Genomic DNA, 8,135 nt, shown 5'->3' on the forward strand with positions numbered 1-8,135 from the left:
TCCCTAGGGGTCTTAGGACCCCTAGGGACATATGTCATCATGTAATGGGTCGAAGGGGGTCATAGGTCAACCTATGACCCCGTTTGACCTATTTGAACAATTCTAATATGTCCTTAGGGGTCCTAAGGCCCCTAGGGACATATTTCATCATGTAATGGGTTGAAGGGGGTCATAGGTAAACCTATGACCCCCTTTGACCTATAAGAATGATTCTAATATGTCTTTAGGGGTCCTAAGACCCCTAGGGACATATGTCATCATGTAATGGATTGAAGGGGGTCACAGGTCAACCTATGACAACCTTTGACCCATAAGAACAATTCTAATATGACCCTAGGATTCCTAGGATCCTTAGGGACATATGTCATCATCTAATGGGTCTAAAGGGGTCATACGTCAACCTATGACCCCCTTTGACCCATAAGAATGATTCTATAATGTCCCTAGGGGTCCTACGACCCCTAGGGACATATGTCATCATGTAATGGGTCGAAGGGGGTCATAGGTCAACGTATCACCCCCTTTGACTCATTTGAACTATTCTAATATGTCCTTAGGGGTCCTAGGACCCCTAAGGACATATGTCGTCATGTAATGGGTCGAAGGGGGTCATAGGTCATAGGTCAACCTATGACCCCCTTTGACCAACAAGAATGATTCTAATATGTCCCTAGGGGTTCTAGGACCCCTAGGGACATATGTCATCATTTAATGGATCGAAGAGAGTCATAGGTCAATCTATGAACTCCTTTCACCCATAAGAATGATTCTATTATGTCCCTAGGGGCTCTAGGATGCCTAAGGCATATGTCATCAAGTAATGGGTTGAAGGGGGTCATAAGTCAACCTATCACCCCTTTTGACCCATTTCATTGATTCTATTATGTCCCTAGGGGTCCTAGGACCCCTAGGGACATATGTCGTCATGTAATGGGTTGAAGGGGTTCATAGGTCAATCGATGACCCCCTTTGACCCATAAGAATGATTCTATTGTGTCCTTAGGGGTCCTAGGATCCCTAGGGACATATGTCATCATGTAATGGGTCAAAAGGGGTCATAGGTCAACCTATGACCCCCTTTGACCCATTTGAATGATTATATTATGTCCTTAGGCATCCTAGGACTCCTAGGGACATATGTCATCATTTAATGAGTCGCAGCGGATCATAGGTCAACCTATGAACCCCTCTTACCCATAAGAATGATTATATTATGTCCATAGGGGTCCTAGGACCACTAAGGACATATGTCATCATGTAATGGGTCGAAGGGGGTCATAGGCCAACTTATGACCCCCTTTGACCCATTTGAACGAATCTAATATGTCCCTAGGGGTCCTAGGACAACTAAAGACATATGTTGTTATGTAATGGGTCGAAGTGGGTCATAGATCAACCTATGACCCCCTTTGACCCATAAGTATGATTCTATTATGTCCCTAGGGGTCCTAGGACCCTTAGGGACATATGTCATCATGTATTGGATCGAAGATGTTCATAGATAACCCTATGACCTCCTTTGACCCATAAGAATGATTCTATTATGTCCCTAGTGGTCCTAGGACCGCTAGGGATATATATAGTCATGTAATGGGTCGAAGGGGGTCATAGGTAAACCTATGACCTCCTTTAACCTATTTGAACAATTCTATTATGTCCCCCTAGGGACACATATCATCATGTAATGGGTCAAAAGGGGTCCTAGGTTAACCTATGACCACCTTCGACCCCCTTTGACCCATAAGAACAATTCTATTATGCCCTAAGCATTCTAGGAACCCTAGGGACATATGTCCTCATGTAATGGGTCGAAGGGACCTATGACCCCCTTTAACCCATTTGAAGGATTCTATTATCTCTCTAGGGGTCCTAGGACCCCTAGGCACATATGTCATCATGTAATGGGTCGAAGGGGTTCATAGGTCAACCTATGACCCCATTTGACCCATAAGAATCATTCTAATATGTCCCTATGGGTCTTAGGACCCCTAAGGACATATGTCGTTATGTAATAGGTTGAAGGCAGTCCTCGGTCAACCTACGACCCCCTTTCACCCATAAGAAAAATTTTATTATGTCCCTAGGGGTCCTTCAACCCCTAGGGACATATGTCATCATGTAATGGATCGAAGGGGGTCATAGGTCAACCTTTGAGCCCCTTGGACCCATAAGAATGATTTTAATATGTCCCTAGGGTACTAGGACCCCTAGGGACATATGTCATCATTTAATGGGTCGAAACGGGTCATAGATCAACCTATGACCCCCTTCGACTCATAAGAACGATTCTAATATGTCCCTAAGGGTCCTAGGAACCCTAGGGACATATTTTGGCATTTTATAGGTCAAAGGGGGTTATAGGTCAAAATATGATCCCTTTTGACCCATAAGAATGATTCTATTATGTCCCTAGGGTTCCCAAGACCCCTAGGGACATATGTCATCATGTAAGGACATATGTCATCATGTAATGGGTCAAAGGGGTCATAGGTCAACCTATGACTTGACCTATGACCCCCATTGACCCATTTGAACTATTCTAATATGTCCTTAGGGGTCCAAGGGCCCCTAGGGATATATGTCCTCATGTAATGGGTTGAAGGGGGTCATAGGTCAACCTATGACCCCCTTTGACCCATAAGTATGATTCTAATATGTCCCTAGGGGTCCTAGGACCCCTAGGGACATATGTTGTCATTTAATGGGTTAAAGGGGGTCCTAGGTCAACCTATGACCCCCTTTGACCCATAAGAACGATTCTGTTATGTAGGACCCCTAGGGACATATGTCATCATGTAATGGGTCGAAGGGTGTCATAGGTCAACCTATGACCCCTATTGACCCATAAGAACAATTCTATTATGTCCCTAGGGGTCCTAGGAACTCTAGGGACACATGTCATCATGTAATGAGTCAAAGGGGGTCATAGCTCAACCTATGACTCCCTTGGATCCATTTGAAAGATTCTATTATGTCCCTAGGACCCCTAGAGACATATGTCATCATGTAATGGGTCGAAGGGGTTCATAGGTCAACCTATGACCCCCTTTGACCCATTTGAATAATTTTATTATGTCGCTAGGGGTCTTAGGACCCCTAGGGACATATGTCATCATGTAATGGGTCGAAGGGGGTCATAGGTCAACCTATGACCCCCTTTGACTCATAATAACGATTCTATTATATCCCTAGGGGTCCTAGGACCCCTAGGGACATATATCATCATGTAATAGGTCAAAGGGGTCCATAGGTCAACCTATGACCCTCTTTGACCCATAAGAATGATTCTAATATGTCCCTAGGGGTTTTAGGACCCCTAAGCATATATGTAATCATTTAATAGGTCAAAGGGGGTCATAGGTCAACCTATGACCCCCTTCGACTCATAAGAATGATTCTAATGTGTCCCTAGGGGTCCCAAGACCCCTAGCGACATATGTCATAATTTCATGGGTCAAAGTGGGTCATAGGTCAACCTATGACCCCCTTCGACTCATAAGAACGATTCTAATATGTCCCTAGGGGTCCCAGGACCCCTAGCGACATATGTCATAATTTTGTGGGTCGAAGTGGGTCATAAGTGAACGTATGACCCCCTTCGACTCATAAGAACGATTCTAATATGTCTCTATGGGTCCTAGGACCCTTAGGGACATATGTCATCGCTTAACAGGTCGAAGGGGGTTATGTGACAACCTATGATCCCCTTTGACCCATAAGAACGATTCTATTATGTCCCTAGGGGTCCCAGGACCCCTAGGGACATATGTCATCACGTAATGGGTCAAAGGGTGTCATAGGTCAACCTATGACCCCTTTTGACTTGAAAGAATGATTCTATTACGTCCTTAGGGGTCCTAGGACCCCTAGAGACATATGTCATCATGTAATGGGTCGAAGGGGGTCATAGGTCAACCTATGACCCCCTTTGACCCATTTGAATGATTCGATTATGCCCCTAGGGGTCCTAAGACCCCTAGGGACATATGTCATCAAGTAATTGTTGAAGGGGGTCATAGGTCAACCTATGACCCTCTTTGACCCCAAAAAATGATTCTATTATGTCCCTAGGGGTCCTAGGACTCCTAGGAACATATGTCATCATGTAATGCATTGAAGTGGACCTATGACCCCTTTTGACCCATACCCCATTGGACGCATAAGAATGATTCTATTATGTCACTAGGCATCCTAGGACCCCTAGGGACATATGTCGTCATGTAATGGGTCGAAGGGGGTCATAGGTCAACCTATGACCCTCTTTGACCCATAAAAATGATTCTATTATGTCCCTAGGGGTCCTAGGACTCCTAGGAACATATGTCATCATGTAATGCATTGAAGGGGGTCATAGGTCAACCTATAACCCCTTTTGACCCATAAGAATGATTCTTATATGTCCCTAGGGGTCTTAGGACCCCTAGGTACATATATCATCTTGTAATGGGTTGAAGGGGCGCATAGGTCAACCTATGACCCTATTTGACCCATTTGAACTATTCTAATATGTCCTTAGGGATCCTAGGGCCCCTAGGGACATATGTCATCTTGTAAGTGATTGAAGGAGATCATAGGTCAACCTATGACCCCCTTTGACCCATAAGTAGGGACATATGTCATCATTTAATGGGTCGAAGGGTTTCATAGGTCAACCTATGACCCCCTTTGACCTATAAGAACGATTCTGTTAGGTAGGACAGTTAGAGACATACATCATCATCTGATGGGTTGAAAAGGGTCATAGGTCAACCTATGAACCCCTTTGACCCATAAGAATGATTCTATTATGTCCCTAGGGTTCCTAGGACCCCTAGAGACATATTTCTTCACGTAATGGGTTGAAGGGGGTCATAGGTTGACCTATGACCCCCTTTTACCCATATGAATGTTTCTATTATGTCCCTAGGGGTCCTAGGATCCTTAGGGACATATCTCGTCGTGTAATAGGTTGAAGGGGGTCATAGGTCAACCTATGACCCCCTTTGTCCCTTAAGAATGATTCTATTATGCCTCTAGGGACATATGTCATCATGTAATGGGTCAAACGGGGTCATACGTCAACCTATGACCCCCTTTGACTCATTAGAACGATTCTACAATGTCCCTAGGAGTCCTAGGATCCCTAGGGACATATGTCATCATGTAATGGGTCGAAGGGGGTCACAGGTTAACTTATGACCCCCTTTGACCCCCTTTGATCCATTTAAATGATTCTAATATGTCCCTAGGAACCATACGAACATATGTCTTCATGTAATGGGTCGAATGGAGTCATAAGTGAACCTATGACCCCCTTTGACCCATGTGAACGATTCTAATATGTCCCTATGGGTCCTAAGACCCCTAGGGACATATGTCATCATTTAATGGTTCGAAGGTGGTCATAGGTCAACCTATGACCCTCTTTGACCCATAAGAACGGTTCTATTATGTCCCTAGCAGTCCTTGGACCCCTAGAGACATATGTCCTCATTTAATGGGTCAAAGGGGCTCATAGGTCAAACTATGACCCCTTTCGACTAATAAGAATGATTCTAATATGTCCCTAGGGGTACTAGGACCCCTAGGGACACATGTCATCATTTAATGAGTTGAAGGGTGTCATAGGTCAACCTATAACCCCCTTTTACTCGAAAGAACAATTATATTACATCCCTAGGGGTTCTAGAACCCCTAGGGTCCTATGTCCTCATGTAATGGGTCAACCTATGACCCCCTTTGACCCATAAGAATGATTCTATTATATCCCTAGGGTTCCTATTACCCCTAGGGACATATGTCATCATGTAGTGGGTCGAAGGGGCTCATAGCTCAACCTATGACCCCCTTTGACCCATAAGAATGATTCGATTATGTCCCTAGGGGTCCTAGGACTCCTACAGACATATGTCATCATGTAATGGGTCGAAGGACCTATGACCCCCTTTGACCCATAAGAATGATTCTATTATGTCCCTATGGGTCCTAGAATCCCTAAGAACATATGTCATCATGTAATTAGTCGAAGGGGGTCATAGGTCATCCTATGACCCCATTTGACCCATAAGAAAGATTCTATTATGTTGCTAGTACTCATAGGACCCCTAGGGACATATGTCATCATGTAATGGGTCGAAGGAGGTCATAGGTTAACATATGACCCCATTGGACCCATTTGAATGATTCTATTATGTCATTAGGGGTCCTAGGACTCCTTGGGACATATGTATCATGTAATGGGTCAAAGGGGGTCATGGGTTAACCTATGACCCCTTTTGACCCATTTGAATGATTCTATTATGTCCTTAGAATTCCTAAGAACCCTAGGGACATATATCGTCATGTAATGGGTCGAAGGGGGTCATAGGTCAACCTATGACCACCTTTGACCCATTTGAACGATTCGATTATGTCCCTAAGGGTCCTAGGACCCCTAGGCACATATGTCATCATGTAATGGGTCAAAAGGGGTCATAGGTGAACCTATGACCCCATTTGAGCCATAAGAATGATTCTATTGTCCCTTGGAGACATATGTCATCATGTAATGGGTCGAAGGGGTTCATAACTCAAGCTATGACTCCCTTTGACCCATAAGAACAATTTTATTATGTCCCTATGGGTCCTAGGACCCCTAGTGACATATGTCATCATGTAATGGGTCGAAGGGGGTCATTGGTCAACCTATGACCCCCTTTAGCCCATACCAAAGATTCTATTATATCCCTAGGGGTCTGAGGACCACTAGGGATGTATGTCATCATGTAATGGGTCAAAGTGGGTCATACGTCAACCTTTAACCCCTTTGCACCCATTTGAACTATTCTATTATGTCCCTAGGGGTCCTAAGACCCCTAGGGACATATGTCATCATTTAATGGGTTGAAGGGGGTCATAGGTCAATCTATGACCCCCTTCAACTCATAAGAATGATTCTAATATGTCCCTAGGGGTCCTAGGACCCCTAGGGACATATGTCATCATTTAATGGGTCGAAGGAGGTCATAGGTCAACCTATGACCCCCTTCGACTCATAAGAACGTTTCTAATATGTCCCTAAGGGTCCTAAGACCCCTAGGGACATATGTCATCATTTAATGGGTCGAATAGGGTCATATGTCAACCTATGACCCCATTTGACCCATAAGATCGATTCTATTATGTCCCTAGGGGTCGTAGGACCCCTAGGACATATGTCGTGATGTAATGGGTCGAAGGGGGTCATATGTCAACCTATGATCCCCTTTGACCCATAATAACGATTCTATTATGTCTTTAAGGGTTCTAGGACCCCTAAGGACATATGTCGTCATGGAATGGGTTGAAGGGGGTCATAGGTCAACCAATGACCCCCTTTGAGCTATAAGAATGATTCTAATATGTCCTTAGGGGTAGTAGGATGCCTAGGGACTTATGTCATCATGTAATGGGTCAAAGAGGGTCATAGGTCAACCTATGACCCCCTTTGACCCATAAGAATGATTCTAATATGTCCCAAGGGGTCCTAGGACCCCTAGAGAAATATGCCATCATGTAATGGTTCGAAGGGGGTCATAGGATGACCTATGACCCCCTTTGACCCATAAGAATGATTCTATTATGTTGCTAGGGCTCTTAGGACTCCTAAGGACATATGTCATCACGTAATGGGTCGAAGGGGGTCATAGGTCAACTTATGACCCCCTTTGACCCATAAGAACGATTCTATTATATCCCTAGGGCTCTTAGGATCCCTAGTGACATATGTCATCATGTAATGGGTTGAAGGGGGTCATAGGTTGCCTTTGACCCATAAGAATGATTCTAATATGTCCCTAGGGGTCTTACGACCACTAGGGACATATGTCATCATGTAATGGGTTGAAGGGGGACATAGGTCAACCTATGACCCTCTTTGACCCTTAAGAAAAATTCTATTATGTTCCTAGGGGTAGGACCCCTAGGGACATATATCATCATGTAGTAGGTCGAATGGACCTATGACCCCCTTTGACACATAAGAATGATTCTAATATGTCCTTAGAGGTCCTAGCACCCCGAGGGACATATGTCATCATGTAATGGGTCGAATAGAGTCATAGGTAAACCTATGACCCCATTTGACCTATAAGAACGATTCTAATATGTCCCTAAGGGTCCTACGACCCCTAAAGACA

The sequence above is a fragment of the Cupressus sempervirens genome, chromosome 3 (genome assembly GCF_028749045.1).
Source record: "Cupressus sempervirens isolate cs-2001-9-10 chromosome 3, ASM2874904v1, whole genome shotgun sequence".
NCBI classification, from domain to species: Eukaryota; Viridiplantae; Streptophyta; class Pinopsida; order Cupressales; family Cupressaceae; genus Cupressus; species Cupressus sempervirens.